Source organism: Choloepus didactylus, chromosome 2 (genome assembly GCF_015220235.1).
Source record: "Choloepus didactylus isolate mChoDid1 chromosome 2, mChoDid1.pri, whole genome shotgun sequence".
Taxonomy (NCBI): Eukaryota; Metazoa; Chordata; class Mammalia; order Pilosa; family Megalonychidae; genus Choloepus; species Choloepus didactylus.
This window is the reverse complement of record NC_051308.1, coordinates 8,984,149-9,005,453: the sequence shown is the minus strand read 5'-3', so window position 1 is coordinate 9,005,453 and position 21,305 is coordinate 8,984,149. Positions and strand designations below refer to the sequence as shown.

General features: G+C 37.4%; 1 long non-coding RNA gene across 2 annotated transcripts in view; it reads left to right on the top strand.

The window, feature by feature from the left end:
* Positions 1–21,305, top strand: part of LOC119521696 — a 385,052-nt gene that overhangs the window by 90,502 nt on the left and 273,245 nt on the right. The gene's annotated exons all lie outside the window — the stretch shown is intronic.

The window sequence follows — 21,305 nt, the reverse complement described above, 5'->3', positions numbered from 1 at the left end:
AATAGGTCATAGTGGACCAGAGATTAAACTTTCAAAGACATCCTACTATGAATGGTGTTAGTAATGTTTGAAATGTCTGTATTGCCAATTGCGGAGTCTGCAAATTATGCCTTGCTGAGTCATTGGGAGTCCTACAGAGGTAGCCCTGGGGTCCAATGTTGAGTATTGTTCTACTTTGCCAGGGCTGCTATGACAAATACCACACAAGGGGTTGGCTTACACAACCCGAATTTATTGGTTCATGGTTTGGAGGCCAGAAGTCCAAAATTAAGCTGTCAGCAAGGCCATGCCTTCCTCCAGGGTTGGTAGGATTTTGGTGGTGGCAGTCTTCTGTCACATGGCAATCCCTTGCTCCTTGAGTCTGCTCTTCTGCTTTCTGATGACTTCTGGCTTTTTCCTGTCACTATCTCTGACTGACCGTGTCTCAATTTCCTTTCTTTCTAAGGCCTCCAGTCGTCCAGGTTAAGGTCCACCTGATTCAGTTTGGCCACACCTAAACTAACAGTACCATCTTCTCAAGGCCCCATGTACAAATGGGTTCACACCCACAGGAACACAGATGAAGACTTGAACGTGTCTTTCATGGGGGACATGATTCAATCCCAACATATACTAAGCCTGGCAGCCAGGTGAGCAGGGCCACCTGGCAGGGCCTCCATCACATCCGCAGTTTCTGCTTTCTGCAGACCCTGAGACTGCATCCTCCCCTGGCTCCCCTCTGTGTCACCACATTTCTGTGGCTGCTGTTCTCCTCCCTGCTGCACCCCACTTCTTGTTTCCACAAGGAAGAAGCAGGCAGAGGGAGTGGCTGAGCAGCTGAGGGGGACACAGGTGCAGGGAAGCAGAAGTGATGCTGAGAGCACAATGATTCTCATCCGTCACGACTGTGCCTGCCCCATCAGTGTGTGTGTTGGGGCTCTGCTGTCATGGCCAGGATCATCATGACCTATATTAGACCTATATTAGAGCCCTTACTACAGTTTTCAGTGATCTCACTTATAAAATGTGGATAATGAAACACTAATCCAGAGTGTTGCTGTGAGACCATGTAACTAAAGTGGTCAGCTCATGCATGGGTTGTAGGGCACGTTCATCAAACAGCACGATCATGTCATGATCTGCATCTACCAGGCACCATGTGGTTTCTCTTTCATTGCTCCCTTTAACCTTCACACCAGCAACAATTAGATTAGCCCCATTTTACACAGGAGGAAACTGAGGCTCTGGGAGTATATGTGACTTGCTGAGGATCACGCTGTAAGTGGCCAGGCTGGGGCTCCAGCACACGTTCATCTGACCTTGAAGTCCATGACCTTAGGACTCATCCAGGAAGACTGGGAGTGTATGGGGCTGCTGCCCACTTAGAGCCGAGGTGCTTAGCAGGTGTGGGTGCATTTAGATTAAAGGGGTGTCCTCCTGGCTAGGTGCAGCAATGTAGGTAGGCTTTCCCATAGCAGAGCTAAAGGCTAAAGTGCTTTCCTATCTGTGTCCAGGCTCGGTCAAGGGCAAAGAGCTATTTTTGCAACAAGGAAACCAAGGAAAACAAAGAGGTAAGGACTGAAAGGCAAAAATGTATATATTATTACCCAAAGAAAGAAAGGTAGAAAGGAAGGAAAGAAAGAAAAGACAAAAAAAAATATTAAATTGAATTAAAAATAAATGGGACCACAGCAGGGCAACAAACAATGAAAAGCCAGGGGAGGGAGAGAAATTGTTAAGACCTCAGGACAGTGAGTGGATAGTTCCATTGTAAACACATGACTATCAGGTTGACATTAACAGTGGCGATATTTAATAACTCAGCCCCTTGCTGGGCCTGGCTTGATTTTCATTCAGGGATCATGCCACGTTTAATAAAGCCAAGGAGGGGAAGTGAAGCCGTGACCTGTGTCTGGGAGGAAAGTGTTTGACATTCTACAGGAAATGCTCCCTTTCGAATCAACTGTGGCTGTGCTGTTCCAAGGAAGCTTCTGGACCAAGTGGTGTTTGTACTTTTGTCTTGTGAGTGCTTAATTAGTGAGGGAAAAAAATTACTCAGCAACAATAAAACGGGCATGCTTCCATGAATGATACAGCAACAAGAGTGAAAATGTTTGTCCCTACCTTGAATGTTTTGAAACACTTTCAAATAATGGGAAAGCATCAAAATAGAGAGATATAAATGGGAATGTATGTGTTTGTTAGGCCTGGCTTCAAAAAATTACTGATGTATCTGCGTAAATGAACCTCATTAAATTGAAATGGGCCATCTGAGAGTGTCTCAAAGTCATTTCTGAATCCCAAAGTTTCTGATACAGAATCTGTAATGGGGTTTAGGCCGATCAACTTTTATTTGCTTTGAAAGAAGCATTCTTACATCATCTTGTGTCCAGTTTCCCCAGAATTAAATTGTGATCGTATTGATTTATAAAGGAGCAGGTCAACCCTGTTAATAATGTAAGAAAATGTGCTAGTTGGCGAGAATACTGCTCACTGTTTTGAAGTAGCCAGCTGCTTGGTTCAGGCAGCTAGAGCTTAAGGAAGGCTAGATCAGGGTGGCTATTCCAGTCTTCTCTCTTTTTTTTTCCCTCAAGAAATCAGATCAATGTGTGGTTGATAAAGTCAAGTGCCACTTAATCAATTGAAAAATTAAAGAGAAAAAAAATACCTTGTTGATTGTGCACTAGCAATACAGTCTTATTATGTAGATGTGGACTGAGTCTACACAAGTAAATGTAGTGAAAAGTGAAGAGGAAAATTGAGGCAATTTCCTGAATTATTCAAGGAAAAAAAATTCCCCTTGCCTCAATTATTCAGATAGTGCTTTCCTTTGAAAGTGAGCAGAGTAGGAGAAAAGGGGAGGGAAAGAAGAAAGAAAGCTTGATTGCTTTAATTCTCCACTTCATTTTGTAGATTAGGGCACATCTATAGATGTTATTATCCATCCTTGTATACTGCAGTTTACTTCTTGACAAAATATTTCTTTGCCTTTGTGTATATGCCGATTTTACCCACCCTGCATTTTTCTCTAGTTAAATGGTGAGAACTTGAGCTGATGCTATTATTCCCCCCCCCCCCCCCCAAATAGGATGCCTATAAAAGGTCTAATTTCCCAGTCATCCAACTTATTCCAAACATCCTACCCACAAGGCAGCAACTTAGGGAAAAGTGAAATTCTGCCTAAAGATGTAGGTCCTAATTATCATCCAAAGAGCTATGCCACCTCCATTTCTTTGGTGGTGAGAAGAATCAGTATTTGGACCCAGAGTAGAAATTTTTAAATGAAAGACACAAATGTCCCCAAAATTCATGTGCTAGGATCCCCAAGTGTGGTGTCAGGGGGAGCACAGCAAACTGCACCCATAGAAAGGGATTGCTGTTCGTGTTATAGGCATTATAAAATTGTGTTTCTGTTAGGACAGATTTCTGGCACCAAGCAGTAACTTGTCCTAACAAAATTAATATCTGTGACCATTTTCCATGAGATGAAAGTAAAGTGCCTTGAGGAAGGGGTGCCATTTTCTAATTCACATAAAGTAACTGTGTGGGCTACTGGCAGTTCTGCTTGCCAATTATCTTATGGTTTAGAGAAGGTGAAGAGAATCTGGAGAAGAGGAGAGGAAGTGATTAGATAAACCTTAGTAGGAGATGCTAAAGAAATGAGATTACAGAGCCAGGAAGGGACAACTAATATTTGTCTTCCAGAATATAGAAGTCTGATATGTAGGCATTGATCAGTCCCTCTTGTTGGTTTCCACCAAAGAGAATGTGAGATTGGGCTTAAATTCTGGGTTTAAATCAAATGGACTTAAAGCATTACTTCGCTTTGCTATATGTGATGGTTAGGTGCATGTATCATCTTGACCAGGTAATGGTGCACAGGTGTCTGGTCAAGCAAGCACTGGCTTAACCATTACTGCAAGGACATTTGTGGCTTGTTAATAAACCAGAAGGCTGGTTTATTAAATCATCAGTCAATTGACTGCACCTTGACTGATTACATCAATGAAGGGCATGTCTTCTGCAATGAGAAATTTCAATCAGCTGGATTAATCCAATCAGTTGAAGACTTTTAAGGGAGAAAGAGAGTGGACCTTCACTTCTTAACTACTTCTTCGGCTAGCCAGTGACTCCTGAGGAGTTCATCAAACACCTTCATCAGAGTTGTCAGTTCACTGCCTGCCCTACAGAATTTGGACTCGTGCATCCCCACGGTTGTGTGAGACACTTTTATAAAATCTTATATTTACAGATATCTCTTGTTGGCTCTGTTTCCCTAGAGAACTCTAATTAATACACTATGCATGAGTCTTAAAATGGCACTGATTTCATAGTAAAATAGTTCTTACTTAGAAGCAGGATGTTTACTCTTAGTGCCTTTGGTATATTGTTACTTTGTGGGCTGTGAGGAAACTTGGGTACCATCTCAAGGCCCTAACAGTGGTGTCTGTGTCATGGCAGGCTTTTCAATCTATTCTCTGTAGCTCATGAAACAGTGCTTCTCCAAGTGTGTCGTGAGCCCTGGCCACTGTTGACTGTGCCAATTCCTGAATCCACAGCGGGCATGCTGAATCAGAAACTTTGGGGTGGGGTGGGACCATGCATGTTAGATTTTCTTATGCATCCTTGTTTGAGATAGGCTAAATTAAACTATGAGCTATTTGATGACAAGAATCAGCTACTCATTTTTATTTTGCATAGCAGTCTCTTGAAAAGTACACATTGAATGGATCTCTTAATTATTACTGTACTGAAATAACAATAAGGAAAATGATAAGGTGTGATATTGAAATAATTTTATAGTTGCAACTATGATGTTGTGTAAATTTCAGAATTATTATGTAAACAACACCTTGGTGGGTTTTTGAAAAATTAGAAAATGAGGAAGCTGATTAATAAAAAATATACTCTAGCACCTTGATGATTGTGTTAAACATAAACAAGTCTTAGTCTAGTGTGGAGACTGCTCATAAAGACTTGCTTCCAAGCACCACTCTTTCTTATGTTGAAAAATACATTTTCTTTGTAGCAGGCAAAGGAAAAAACCAAGGGATTAATCTATTTGTTAGTGAATGAGATGTATGGAATCTCATCAGGCGGTACATAACTGATTAAAATTCTTAATTTGTACTTGTGATAATATTTAAAAATGGAGCAAAATAATAGTATAAAGTGGAATAATATCCAGACTGCCTAGTCTTCTGCAGGCACACTCTCCCTTTCTCTTTCCTCTCTAATTCGCTATCTGGAACTTAATATAGCAGCAGTCTAAACCAGTTGGCAGTTTGTGAAGGAGAGCACAGATTCCTTTTGCAGCAAGAACATCTGAAGGTTGAGTCCTACATCATCTCTTCAGACCATGAAATCTTGAGCTTCTATGCATATCTTTTGCTGGCTTCTTCCACATGACTCCATATAGAAGTTCTGGAACTTTCCTCTCTGTATTTGGGCCAGACTCCAGTCAGCCTCTTGTCTACCATTATTTCAAGTGCAATAGAAATGTGCTTTATCAACCCTCGGCTACCCCACCCACAAGGCAGAGATGGCCTGGGTAGTAAATTCAATGAATCTGTACATCACCTATTAACTAATTCAACCTTTTACCCAATTGTCTTAGTTTGCCAGATTTGCTATGACAGGTGCCACACAATGGATTGGCTTAAGCAACAGGGATTTATTATTTCCCGGTATTGGAGGCTGGCAGTCCAAAGTCTTGACAGGCTGTGATTTTTCCTGGAAGTCTGTGGTATTCTGGTGCTGTCTTGCCTGGTCAAATCTTAAGATTTGAGCATGTCTTTATGTGGTACATGATTCAATTCCCAACACCATTAATGTCACATTGTGGTGGCAAAACCACTTACACAAATTCTTTTTTAACTGATTCTCTGGTTTGTTGTTTTCTCCTGCATGGCCCCAGACACTGGGTTGGTGGGAGGGTGGACAGGGGAGTGATGGGAGTTATTGATAGGGGTTCATGAGTCAATAGCTTGTCCTTCTCCTTCTCATTCCACCACTACTGTTCGTTGAATACTACTATGTGCTAGTCTGTACTAAGCATTTTATATAGATACTGGTGAATCATAGGAAATTGCCATTTTTGAAGGCCAAAAATGATTGCGTATCGGCACTTCCCTATGATTCAACCTAAAAAGTGTCTTATTTAATTTTTGAAGTGGGTGTTACTACCTTCATTTTACAGATGAGGAAGGCTGAGGCACGGGGAGAGTATGGCAGCAGCTGCAATGCAGAGTCTGTGGCTGATCTCTTGGTTTGTCATCTGCCAAACACCCTTGAGCTCCCTGACTATGCACATCAAGCACCTTGTGCACATGAACATTGTCCATCATATGAATAAATCACATTCTGGCAACATAGGTATATTTCCAATATCAAATATTTGAGATATTCTGTGATTAATCAAATTTCATAAGAATATTTTCTCAATTTATGGTAGTGGTTTTGAAATTAGGTATCTTCTCAGAGAGTGCATAGAAAAATTGTCCTCATATCTCATCATGGCTGCACAACACAGATTATGCCTCAATTCCAACCTTGCTAATCATGAAGTCAATGGGTCTGTCTCCCCTGATATGTTTCTTGGGGGAAGGAGTCTGGAACTTGTCCTCTGGAGCCCATTTTCCGAGATGTGTCAGAGCATGTCTCTAAATGTCTCACATCCTTCTGAGCTTCTGTGAGTTAGAAAGGTTATCTGAAGATTCAGTGAGACAATCCATGTGGAAAGCTTAGGTGAGGTGCTTAGCTCAGTGCTTGCAGCAGAGTAAACCCTTAATAATGAGCACTGTTGTTAGTGTTTTCTGACACATTCTGATGAGCTATGAGCTCAATGAATCAATACTTTTGAGCTGACTTGCAATGCAATTGAGATTTTGATTCTTTTAGCCTTTCAATTCCATCTAAAAATGGCTCTCTCTCTCTTTTTCTATCATCTCTCTCTATATCTATCTTGTCAACTATCTGTAATCTGTCTGTTTGTCTACCTATCCACCTACCTACCTGTCATCTCTTCTGTCTCTTAACTTACCTTATCTATCTTATCTTACCTATCATCTACCTATCTTACCTATCATCTATCTACCTATGTATCTATAGCTACCTATCCATCCACTTACCCATCTACCTACCTACCTACCAGTTATCTACTTCCACACAATTATTTATATCTATCTATTATCCATCCATCCATCCTATCATCTGTCTATCAACTTATCCACTTACCCACTCATCCACCTCACTACCTACCCACCTACCTATTATCTCTGTTTTATTTTATCTTATCTCATTTATCTTATCTCTTATTTATCTGTCTACCTCCTTATCTTTTTCTCTGTCTGCAATCTTGTGATGTCACTTTGAAGTTTTCCTATTCTAGTTCCCCTCCCCCCATTTTTTTCCAGTCAGGGACCATATCATTTTTTTTTAACTTTTTAATTTTTATTGGGATTGTTCAGATACCATACAATTATCCAAAGAGCCAAAGTGTACAATCACTTGCCCCGGGTACCCTCACACAGCTGTGCATCCATCACCACACTTAATTTTTGTTCAATTTTTAGAAACTTTTCATTACTCCAGACAAGAAATAAAGTGAAAGATGAAAAAAGAAAAAAAGAAAAGGAAACTTGAATCATCCCCTATCCCTAACCAACCCCCCTCAATTGTTGACGCATAGTATTGGTATAGTACATTTGTTACTGTTTATGAAAAAATGTTGAAATACTACTAACTGTAGTATATAGTTTGCAATAGGTATATATTTCTTCCCTATATGCCCCTCTATTATTAACTTCTAGTTGTATTGTCATCCATTTGTTCTGGTTCATGGAAGCAATTTCTAGTATTTGTACAGTTGATCATGGACATTGCCCACCATAGGATTCAGTTTTATACATTCCCATCTTTTGACCCCCAACTTTCCTTCTGGTGACATATATGACTCTGAGCTTCCCCTTTCCACCTAATTCACACACCATTCAGCACTGTTATTTATTCCCACATCTTGCTACCGACATGTCTGTTCATTTCCAAACATTTAAGTTCATCCTAGTTGAACATTCTGCTCATACTAAGCAACCACTCCCCATTCTTAAGCCTCGTCCTATATCTTGGTACCTTATATTTCATGTCTATGAGTTTACATATAATTAGTTCCTATCAGTGAGACCCTGCAATAATTGTCCTTATGTGTCTGGCTTATTTCACTCAGTGTATTGCCCTCAAGGTTTTGTCATCAACCCATTTTTTTTTTTATATGGTTTTGTTCACTCATCATACATTCCATCCCAAGTAAATAATTGATGGTTCTCTGTATGGTCATATATTTATGTGTTCACCACCTTCACCACTATCTATATAAGGGCATCTACATTTCTTCCACAAGGCAGGAGGGAGAGTCAAAGAAGGTAGAGAGGCAAAAGAAAGAGGGAAAAAAAAATGACAGCTAGGAAGCAGCAAAAGGAAAAATAACCTTAAATCAAAGTAAAGAATCAGACAATACCACCAATATCAAGTGTCTAACATGCCTCCCCTATCCCCCCTCTTATCTGCATTTACCTTGGTATATCACCTTTGTTACATTAAAGGAAGCATAATACAATGATTCTGTTGGTTACAGTCTCTAGTTTACGTTGATTGCATCCCTCCCCCAATGCCTCCCCATTTTTAACACCTTGCAAGATTGACATCTGCTTGTTCTCCCTCGTAAAAGAACATATTTGTACATTTCATCACAACTGTTGAACACTCTAGATTTCATCAAGTTATACAATCCCAGTCTTTATCTTTCCTCCTTTCTTCTGGTGTCTCACATACTCCCAACCTTCCTCTCTCAACCGTATTCATAGTTACCTTTGTTCAGTGTACTTACATTGCTGTGCTACCATCTCCCAAAATTGTGTTCCAAACCACACACTCCTGTCTTCTCTCACTCTGTAGTGCTCCCTTTAGTATTTCCTGGAGGGCAGGTGTCTTGTTCACAAAGTCTCTCATTGTCTGTTTGTCAGAAAATATTTTGAGCTCTCCCTCATATTTGAAGGACACCTTTGCTGGATATAGGATTCTTGGTTGGTGGTTTTTCTCTTTCAGTGTCTTAAATATATCACACCACTTCCTTCTTGCCTCCCCCCATTTTTTTCCAGTCAGGGACCATATCATTTTTACAAAGTGCCATAATTAAAATAAATATGACAAAAATGGCAAGCAGTTATATGTATGTAGTAGATAGATTACAGATGTATGCTTTTGCTATTAAATGTATCAGATAACATGTATTGCTTCCAATTGTTTGAGGAGAGCTTACAGGTGCTAATTCCAAGTCACTGAAGCTGAGCACCTAAGGAAGGCAACAGGGCAACATAAAGCAATGGTGACTTTGTGGTACTTGAATCATGGGTTCTCAGTATTTTTCCTTAAGGGTGGGTGGAGGGAAGAATTGATTATTAGGTTTTACTTTCTACCCTCTAAGGAAAATGTAAAGACGTGAAGTAACCTGCAGATATTTAAATTATAAGTGAATGATAGCAGACAGTTGGTTTTATAATATGGTAGCATTTGAATTGGATATGCCAGCATTGAATCATCCAAAATATGTATTTATGCATTAGATTTTGTTCAAAATTCATGGCACAGTTTCCTTTTTTAATAAGATGCAGGAAAAAAAATGGTGATTCTGATTTTTGTCCTTAGGTTGCTCATGAGAGTGATTCAGTGTGGCTCTGTACTAAATGGGATTCATGTAAGAGGTAAACACACTTAGAAACCAGTTTGAAAGAAGTCATCCATCAGGCCAAAAAACACCACAACATCTTGAATATACACAATTCATTATGTCCTCCTCCTCCTCAACAGAAATCTACTGAGTACCTACTGTGTGCTTTGTTATAATCCAGATAACTCTGATAGCAAAGTAACAATAAAATGATTTTATTAGAAAGTAAAAAGGAAGGTTTTCTTCATTTGTGGGTTATAGTCATTATATATGCTTATTCAGAGGTATTATCTGTACATGCTCATAGGTTGTTGGCTATTATGTATGCATTTATGTGTTTTACTATGTTTCTATATTGACAATGTTACAAATCTCCACGTGAGAATAAATTTCCCAGTACAAATTAGAAGCTTCTCAAAAGAGTTCTTTCTGCCATATGAATTTTGTGCAGCACCTGCAAACCAACATTGAATGTTTTTCTTCAGAAAGCTCACTTCCAAGAGAGAATAGCCTCATGGCATTAAACAGCCAGAGGCAAAACTCAATCATGATAATGCCATAGATGTCAGTAATTTATAGTTTTTAAAGGGCTTTCATGTATATTAGCTCAGTTAATCATCTAATGGCATGGCATTTATTGCACTTTTTGCTAATGGTGGGCATTATTCCAGGTGTCTCACTCAATCTTCTCTACCACCTGAAGACTAGGCACTATTATTACCCCCATTTCACAGTTGAGGAAGTTGAAGCACCCAGTTACTAAGTGGATGAGCCAGGATTTGATCTCATGCATTTTGGTGCCACAGCCTGTGCTTTAACTTAGTACAGTACACTTACCCTTAACTCAGCTTTGTTCTAAAAATGAGCATTTCACTCTTTAAGGCTGCAAGTAGGATCCAGAGGTGTATAGAGATTGGATGTCTATTGTGGCTTATCTGATTCGGTTAATGCAGCAAATAGTCGTATTGGCCCTGATTTCTCAGAGTTGCAATCTCTTCCTTTTTCCACCCCACCCCAACTCCTCCCATCTCTACTTCAACCCCACTTTCACCTTTGGCTGGTTGGTTAATTCTTCCTCAACCTACAATTCTTTCCCTTCAACTTCTCTTTCTAAATGTTCCCACATCACTCTGGCCTATTTTCCAACACTCATCAAATCTATGCAGCTTATTACATGTTCTGAATTTGGTGGGGGTATGAGCCAGACATGATTTTATTTTAGTTTCTTCCAATTACTGACTTTGTCAATGCTTTTCTTTTTCTTAAAATTTTTATTTTGAAATAATTTCAAACTTAAGGACAATTGCAAAAATAACACAAACCCATAGAAAGATTGCCAACATATCCTCACCCAGCTACCAAGATCCACCAATTCTTAATTTTGCCACATTTGCTGTATCATTCTCTATATCCATTCATCTAAGTATCAACCCATCTATCTGTCTATCTGTCTATCAGTTTTCTAAACATTTGAGAGTAGGTTGTGTACATCATGCTCCCTGAACACACAATACTTCCATGTACCTTTCCTAAGAACAAGAATATTCACTTATATAACTACCTTAAATACCTGTATCATGTTCAGTAACTTTAACATTGATATAAAGCTTTTGGTCTGTATTCCAATTCTTTCATATATGCAAATGATGTCCTTTTGGGCCTTTTTTTCCTCCATTATTAGATCCAGTTCAAGATCGTATATTATATTTAATTGTCATTGTCTTTTTTAGTTACTCTTAAAAAAATTTGAAATCATACTGTTTTAGTTTCCTAGGCTGCTTAAGCAAATATCATGAAATGGGTCAGGTTAAACAATGGGAATTTATTTACTAATGATATTGAGGCCAGGAAAGTGTCCAAATCAAGATATCACTGAGGTGATATTTTCTCCCCAAAGACTGGCTTTCTGGGACTGACTGCTGGTGATCTTTGGTTCCTCTGTCACATGGCAGAGTGCATGGCGGTGTCTCCTGGTCTCTTCCTACTCTTCTGGGTTTTGTTTCCACTTCTTGCTTCTTGTGGCTTTCTCTCTCATTCCATTTATAAAGGATGCCAGTAATAGGATTAAGACCCATCCAGATTGAAGTGGGCCTCATGAAAAGATCCTACTTACAATGGGTTCACACTCACAGGAATGGAATCAGTTGAAGAACATGTTTTCCTGGGGTACATGCAGCTTCAAACTACCACAACACATATACAACATAAAATTTCCTGTTTTAACCACTTTCAAGCATACCATTCAGTGACATTAATCACATTCCTAAAACTGTGCTACCCTCATCACCATCCATTACCAAAATGTTTCCATCACCCCAAACAGAAACTCTGTCCCCATTTGCATTAACTCCTGATGCCCCCTCCCTCCTGCCCCTGGTAACCTGTACTCTATTTTCTGTCTATGCATTTGCATATTCCAGCTAGTTTGAATAAATGAATCAGACACTATCTGTCCCCTGTGTCTGACTTATTTCGCTCAATATGATGTCTTCAGAATTCATCCATATAGTGGCATGTATCAGAAATTCATTTCTTTTTGAGGCTGAGTAATATTCCATTGTATGTATATACCACATTTTGTTTTTCCATTCATCTGTTGTTGAGCATTTGGGTTGTTTTCACCTTTTGGCTGTTGTGAATAATGCTGCTATAATGTTAGTGCACAGCTATCTGGTTAAGTCTCTGCTTTCAATTTGTTGGGTAGGATTGCCAGGTCATATGATAATTCTATATGGAACTTTCTGAGGAACTGCCAAACTGCCTTCCACAGCAGTTGCACCATTTGTGTGGGGTTATTTCTGTGCTCTCAGTTCTATTCTGTTCATTAATTTGTCTGTCCTTGTGCCAGTACCATACTATTTTGATTACTTTAGCTTTGTAATAAGTTTTGGAATCTAGTCCATGCTTTTGACTCTCCCTGTCCTATCCTTTGATTGAATCTTAAGCAGATTTCTTAGATCTCTGATCCCTTTTGGTTATTAAAAAAATCCACAGCAGTTCAGTTGAAAACGTATCTCTCCACCCCCACTCTCCAATTCAGCAGTTTAGGCCCAGGGATTTTCAGTGGGAAGGGGTTGGGGTCTCTTTTTTACTCCTCCTTCCATCATCCCCTACTACCATCTCCCACTGCCACCCCCTACTGCTCCTCTGTACTGGGGGTGGGAAAGGGGACAGGAGAGTGGTCAAGGGTCCCCTTAGGGTCTGGTCCCAGATGGAGTTCCTTTCTGGAGTGCTGCTGGTTCCACTAGGAAATTTTATTTTAAATCTCTGTGGACTCTCTCTAGGGGTGTGAGCCCTTTGGAGGGTGTTGTCTCCACTACACAGCTTTCCTATGAGGGATGTCTCTTTCTTGACCTCGTAAAATCCTCACTCGGCTCCTGCCTCCATGAAACACCCCACTGCCACTTGCTGAGCATGCACCTTGCCTGGGTGGCCAGGCCAGAACATGGTATGGTGTATCTGCAACATGGCTGACTCATGACCCCTTCTTGGGTGCATGCAAGCGAGAGTCACACGTCTTTGCCGCACCAGATGGTGGAGAACAAATTATGTGGCTCCTGTTCCTACCTTGTGTAGTGTTTCTAATTTTTTACCCTCTTAGAAGGCAGATCTGCAAGACCAGTACATAAGCAGATAAACAACAAGGGTGATGAGATGCCAATTTCTCCCCTTGGAAGACAAACCCAATATCTGTGACAGATTCTTTTGGAGTACCCTTTACTTGTGGAATGAAAAGTCATAGTATTCACCCCACACGAGGTGGACTGTTAATTTCATTCTTAGCCTTCTCTACTCTCACTAGCCTTTTGGTTTTGCTTTTGGTTTTAAATAGGTTGGCTGATTCTTAGTAAACCCACAGGATTTATCTGGTCCAATTTCAGCTCTTTTTGGGGGTGGAGTGGGGTGGGGATAAGGGGTTACTTATCTTTGTCCTTGGCTTTGAGTCTTAGGAAAAGTCACTCTAAAAATTCTGCTACTATTTTTTTTGTACAGTTTTTTTTTTAAACAAGCAGTTTTATTGAGATATACTCATATGCCATACAATCCATCCAAAGTGTACAATCAATGGCTTTTAGTATAATCACAGAGTTGTGCATTCATCACCACAATCAATTTTAGAACATTTTCATTACTCCAAAAAGAAAACTCCATACCCCTTGGCAGTCAACTCTCAATCCCTCTATTCTTCAAGTCCTACATGACCACTAATCTAATTCTGACTCTGTAGATTTATTTAATATCCTGTTACTCTTACGATTACTTATTTAAAATACATTTTCCCATTAGACCAAGTGAAATTCTCCTTCTTAATATCATTTATCCTGTGTTTCTTATTGAGATGCTGTGGGTTATAAGCATACTGATGTACTAGAGTTTAACTAAAAGGAAGAAAACACTGATTAAAGTCTCAGGGATGATTTTCTTTCTTTTTTTTTTTTTTTTGAAATAAAAATTGTCACAAATAACCAAACAGGATGTGGTCTGGGATCAATAATGAAAGATCAAAAATGTTAGTAATTTTCCTAGAATATTTCTAGTGGTATAATGCTCTCTGGTGATGTGGGAAACACTTGTTATCAATCTCTGAAGATAACCATTTGCCAATATAACTTGACTGTTTTTTAATTTTAGTTCTTCTTTACATCTAAATTTAAGGAACATTAGTTGAATTTAATTTGATATTTATTAATGGTGATTTTAAAAAGCAGAAAAGACTCTTTATTTTTAAGAATTATAGACCTAGAACTAATTTCTTTTTTTAAAAATGGTTTCAAAAAACATGTACACAATATTTCAAACATACACACAAGAGTGGGGTTAATGGGGTTAATATAGAGAATACATATATACATACCACATGTCCTTATACTTAATAAGTAGAGAGTATTGTATTGTTTTGCAAAATTTTAAATTTTTTCTAAGTGATGTAATACTGTTCTTTTTCTTTTGCAATCCATATTTTTGTTCAAAATTATGCTTTTAAGAATTATTCATGTTAATGGATATAGCTTTCGTTCACTCAGCATTCAATGCTGTCTAGTGTTCCACTGAATGAACGTACACTATTTTATTTATCTGTTCTGGACATTTATTTATCTGGACATTTGGGTAGCTTCCAATTTTTTGTTATACAAATGATATCGAGCTGCTTATGTCTGCTTGGGTGTGTGCACAAGCATTTCACTAGGGCAAGGATTCTCAAGTTGTGGTCTATGGACCATCTGGGTTCATGTTACACTTTTCGGGAGGTCATCAAGGTTGAAACTATTTTCTTAACAATAAGATTTTATTTTCATTTTTCACTATGTCGGTATTTGCACTGATGGTGAAAAGTCAAAGAGATTGGTCAAACTGCTGAAAACTTAGCAGTGGCACAAACCATTTTCGTAGTTGTCTTCTTCACCATCATGCACTCACAGAAAAAAAAAAGCCAATCATTTAGGAATGTCCTTAGTGAAGCACTGAAAACTAATCTCAATCCTTGAATACATCTTTTTAATATTCTTTGTTACTAAGGGTGGAGCATGCATAATGCTCTTATACTGTATACTAAAATTGTTTAAGTTACCAGCTGAACTAGCTGTTTTTTCATGGAGTACCATTTTTACTTAAAAGAATGTCTGACAGATAAACTCTGGTCGTTCAGATTTGTGTGCCTTTGTTTCCTCAAAAATGAATGATGTGTTGTTGTCACTTCAAGTTAAACAACTGATATTATTTGTTTCCAATGATAAAATTTGAACTTTCAAACAAAAATTTAGAATTTTTGAAAAATCTAACACAATGAACTTGACAGCTTCTTAAATCTTGAAGACTTTTCCTCATGAAATCAGTGATGATATCAACAAAGACTTTTATTTTTTGGTACTGGGTGAGGAAGTTTGTCCACATTTGGGAGTTCTCCCTAAATCAGTGAACTAGCATTTTCCAAATGAGCATGATATTACAAAATTATGCATAGGTTAAAGATCCATTCCAAGTGTAAGGCTAGATTTTCTTCATATCCCTCAACCAAAACATATTTCAGCAGACTAAATGTAGAAGTAGATTTGAGAATCCAGTCATGCTCAATTAAGTCAAATATTAAAAAGATTTGCAAAAATCTCACTGAATATTTTTAGTTTTTGAAAAATAGTTATTTTTCATAAAATTTTATTAATGTTAACATGTAATAGGTATGTTATTGTGATTTAAAAATTAATATTTAAATTTTTCTGTTTTATTTTATAATATTCTAAATATTTGTAGATGCAACCTACAATAATTTTTAAGAATGTAAAGGGGTCCTGAGATCAAAATTTTGCAAATAGCCATAACAGTAGGATAACTGGGTCATGGACACTGATATGTTCAAATTGCTCTGAAGGTTTAAGAATTTACATTCCCACCAGCTGAGTATGAAAGCCCTGTTTATTCATATTCTCACCAGTATTTTGTTTGTCAGACTATAAGATGGTTGCCAATTTGATGTGTGTGAGAGGGTATCTCACTGTTGTTTTTATTTATATCTACCTAATTACTAACAAGAGTGATGTAATTAAACATTTATTGATTTTTTGGTTTTCTTCTTCTGTGATTTACCTCTTTATATTCTTTGTTTATCTCTTCTTCTTCACATTCCATTAGGTTGCCTTTTTTATTTTGCTTCATTGATTTTTAGGAGTTCTTCATATCTCTTGGTTACTAATTCTTTGTCAATTATGTGTTGCAAATATTTTCTCTTAGATTGAATTTGTCTTTTAATTTTATTTACCATTTTTTAACAGAAGTTTTTAATTCTAGTATAATTAGATTTTTAAATCTTTTATTTTGGTTTTGTGTTTTTTATTTTGTATAAGCAATTCTTTTCTACCCCAAGTGCACAAATGTCTATATGTATATTCTTATATGTCTAAAACTTTTAGAGTTTTGCTTTTTATATTTGGCTGTTTCATCCCACTGGCATTGAACTTTGTGTATGGTGTGAGGTAAGGTTCTATGTGTTACTCTCAATAATGTAGGTGGGCCTCATTCAATCAGTTAAAGATCAAGGGCAAAAACCTGGTTTCCTGGAGAAGAAGAAATTCTGCCCCCAAAGCATAACACCAACTCTTGCCTGAATTTCTAGCCTACTGGCCTGTCAGACAAATTTTGACTTGCCAGCTCCCACAATTGCATGAACAAATGTCTTAAAATAAATTTCTTAATATATATACGTATATCCTACTGTTTCTGTTCATCTGGAGGACCATGACCTATACACCAATCTTTGTACAATTTATCACCTTACTGGGATTTCTAGGTCCTCTAGTACAATGTTGCATAGGAGTGGTGATATTCACTTTTGCATTTCTGATTTTAATGGTAATGCGTCTATTGTCTTACCATTAGGTATGATACTTATGCAGCTTCCTTATAAAGAGCATATGCTACAAAGAAGGTTCACTTATTCCTTGTTTACTGAGTATGTTTGTAAATACTTAAGGTTGAATTTTTATCACTTTTCTTTACAACTACTGAGATGATTATTTTTCTTTTTAAATCTCTTAAATATGGTATATATTAATAGTTTTTCCTCTGTTGAACATATTAGTGAATTGTCTGGCATTGAGTCATCTTTGAATTCTTGGAATGAAATCTACTTGGACATATGTTTAAAAAATTATTAAAAATTATTTTGTACACTGATGAAATTAATTTTCTAATATTTTCTATATTATATTTGAGGTTTTTCATTTATGTTTACTAAAATGGTTGGTCTATTGATTATCAATTCAATTACTCTAATCATTGTTTATTTGCCTTTTTGTGTTCTTTCCTGAGTGACTTTTAGAAATTTATATTTTTATAGAAATGTATCTATTTCTTCTAAATTTTAAAATTTATTACATAATGTTCATAGTATTGTCTTATGATGTTTAGCATCTACTGTATATTTTTGTCCCCATATTAATTACCTTTTCTCTTCTATTTTTCGTCAGACTAGCTAAAATTTTGTCTGCTTATTAGTTTTTTCAAGGACTCAGCTTTGCATTTTCTTTATCCTTTCTATTATTTTTTGCTTTCTGTTTCTTTAATTTGTATCTTTCTGTTTTCTTTAATTTAATATTTTGATATCTAGTAATTTTACATTAATTTTACATTAATTCAGACTTTGAGTTCATTTTATAATATCCCAACATATATTTTTGTTATGTTTTTGTTTTCTTGGCATTGCTGATTATTCATTTATTTATATCACGATCAGAGGAGATGGTTTGAATGATTTAAGTTTTCTGAAATCCTAGTATCATACAATATTTGTAAATGTTTCATGTCATGAAAAGATGATATAATATGTCTTTTTGTGGAATGGGTTCTCTTATAATCTGTTATTAGATCAAGCTGTTTAATTTTGTTCTGAATTTCTGTATTCTAACTGAATTAATTTCCCTATATGATTGCAAATTTATCAATTTTCTATGTAATTCTACCAATTTCTGCTTTATATATTTTAAGGCTATGTTAAGTATAAATTTCATGTTTGTTATTTTCAGGTTGCCTTTAATTATTACATACTGCCATTTTTGTTCATATTAATGCTTTTTCAATTTTAAGTCTGCTTGATATTAATATTGCTACTCAGCTTTATTTTGTCTAGTGTTTGAGGGGTATATATTTTTCCAATTCTTCATTCTTCTGTGTGGTTTTGTTCTGGATATGTTTCTTGCAAGCAACATATGGCTGCTCTGAAAATATCAATATGATAAGCTCTTTTTAACTGATACATTTAATTCATTTACAACCTTTATTATTACTTGTATATTTGAACTTACTTCTACCATCTTATTTTGTGGTTCCTGTCCACTATTTTTTTCTTTGCTTTTTCCCTCCCTTTCCTACCTTTTGTTATATTGATACAATTTTTAATATTTCATTTTCTTCAGATGATTTGGAAGCTGCAGAATGTATTTCTAGTGTTTATTGGTTACTTGTAATTTGAAAATTGCTTACTTAACTATGCTTTTTTTTAAAAAAAGTTTGTAGTTATTCAATATTTTCTTCTTTCAATCACAATAAGAATCTTAACATGTGTACCTAGCAATTGTTGTTGGCTGTTTTGTAGTTTAGAGTTATTTTTATAGCCAATATTTAATTGAATTACTAACTTTTTAATAAAGTTCCATATTGATCTCAAATTCCACATCTTCTTTGTTCACTTCTTTTTTCCTGCAGAATTCCTTTTTTTAAAAACAAGGTCCCTGGGTGATACATTCTCTTAGTTTTCGTAGATTTTTAAATGTCTTTATGTTGTTCTTATTCGTAATTATAATTTGGATGAGTATCAGTTTCTTGCTTGTCAGTTACTTTTTGTGTTGAAGATATTATACTGTCTTTTGCCATATGCTTTTAGAAAAAATCTTTGAATTTATTTCTTTGCATTCCAGTTTGCTAATGCTGCCGTTATGCAGAATACCAGAAATGGATTGGCTTTAATGAAGGTTGTTTATTTGGTTACAAATCTACAGTCTGAAGGCCATAAAAATGTCCAAATTAAGGCATCAACACAAGTGTACCTTCACCAAAGGAAGGCCAATGGCATCCAGAAAACCTTTGTTAGCTGAGAAGGCATGTGGCTGGCATCTGCTGATCCCAGGTTGTGTTCCAGCTTCTCTCTCAGCTCCTGTGCTTACTTCAAAATGTTGTTCTTGGGGCATTTTGTCCTCTCTTAGCTTCTCTGGAACAAACACTGGGCTAGTATCCTTGTCTTCTCTTAGTTTCTACGAGCAAAAGTCTGCTTTCAGTGGCCATTTCCAAAATGTCACTCTCAGCTGCTCTGAGGTCCTGTTTGTGAGCTCTTTTATAGGGCTCCGAAGACTAAATCAAGACCCATCCTGAATGAGCGGGGTCCATATTTCCATGGAAATAATCCAATCAAACATTTCACTCACAGTTGATTCACTCACATCTCCATGGAAACACTCAATCAAAGAATTCCAACCCAATGAACATAAATATGTCTGCCCCCACAAGACTGCACCAAAGAACATGGCATTTTAGGGGACACAATACATCCAAACTGGCACACTTTAGTTAAACGATTTATCTCCCCAATAACTAAGTTTGAAAATTTTGGACACTGAAATAGGTTGAATTTGCAACATGAGCCTCACAGGGTTCACAGTTTCCTCCTCAGCACTGTGTCAGTGGCATCATGTTAACAGGACTTTCTAGGAATTAACGAGATAGGTTTGTCATGAGAAGTATTTTAAGACTCAAAGAACTTATCATGCACTTCCATAAATTTTTTTTTCAAAACAAACCTGATGTGCCAGTTTGGATGTATTATATCCCCCAAAATGCCATTATCTTTGATGTAATCTTGTGTGGGCAGACTTATTAGTGTTGATTACATTGTAATTCTTTGAGTGTTTCCATGGAGATGCGACCCACCCAACTGTAGGTGATAACACTGATTGGATAGTTTCTGTGGAAGGGTGGCCCTGCCCATTCCACATGGGCCTTGATTAGTTTACTGGAGCACTATATAAGCTCAGACAGAAAGAGCAAGCTTGCTATAGCCAAGAGGGACACTTTGAAGGATGCACAGGAGCTGAGGGAAGAGCTGCAGCTTACAGAGACATTTTGGAGATGGCCTTTGAAAACAGACTCTTGCTCCGGAAAAGCTAAGAGAGGATAAATGCCCCAAAAGCAACTAAGAATGACATTTTTGAGGAGCTGTAGCCTAGAGAGGAATGTCGTGGGAGAAAGCCATTTTGAAACCAAAACTTGGAGCAGATGCCAGCCACGTGCCTTCCCAGCTAACAAAGGTTTTCCGGATGCCATTGGCCACCCTCCAGTGAAGGTACCCAATTGCTGATGCATTACCTTGGACACTTTATGGCCTTAAGACTGTTTTTGTAACCAAGTAAACCCACTTTATAAAAGCTGATCCATTTCTGGTGTGTTGCAAAAAGGCAGCATTAGCAAACCAGAACACCTGTATTTTGAAATGTTATTTAAAGTACTGCATAGATATGAATTGGATATATTTATATATTAACAATAAGAGAAAATAGTAAAGAAACAAGGTATAAAGAAATACCTTTGTAAGCGGAATTGCGTTTTGGGGAAGACACTGAGCTGGGCGTTAGAAACCCTGACTTCAACTTCTGGTAGCACCTTTGTGGACCTGGACAAGTCACTGAACACCTCTGTGTGTGTCTCTCTCTTCTTTTCATTTGTAAAATGATAGTGCTGGACCAGATTAGTCATTTCCAAACTATGCTCTTTGAAGTCAACTTGGGGGTTGTTGAACTGGTTGGGCACAAGTGGATGAGCCTTCCATCCTTGCTTGGACCATTCTTCTTTTTCACTAGCTACTTCTCATGATCCTCTGCATACGATTTCTCCTGAAAAAAGTATTTGGTAGCTAAGGTATTTAAACCAGTAAGCTGAAAGTCTGCTTCTGACTCCATGACAAGACAGTTTTTACCTTGTGGAGATGTGGAGCTAAGTTCTCTGAGAAAAAACATATTCTTCAATCTAATCCATTCCTGTGGGTGTGAACCCATTGTAATTAAGACCTTTTGAAGAGGTTACTTCAATTAAGGTGTGGTCCAACTCAGTCAGGATGGGTCTT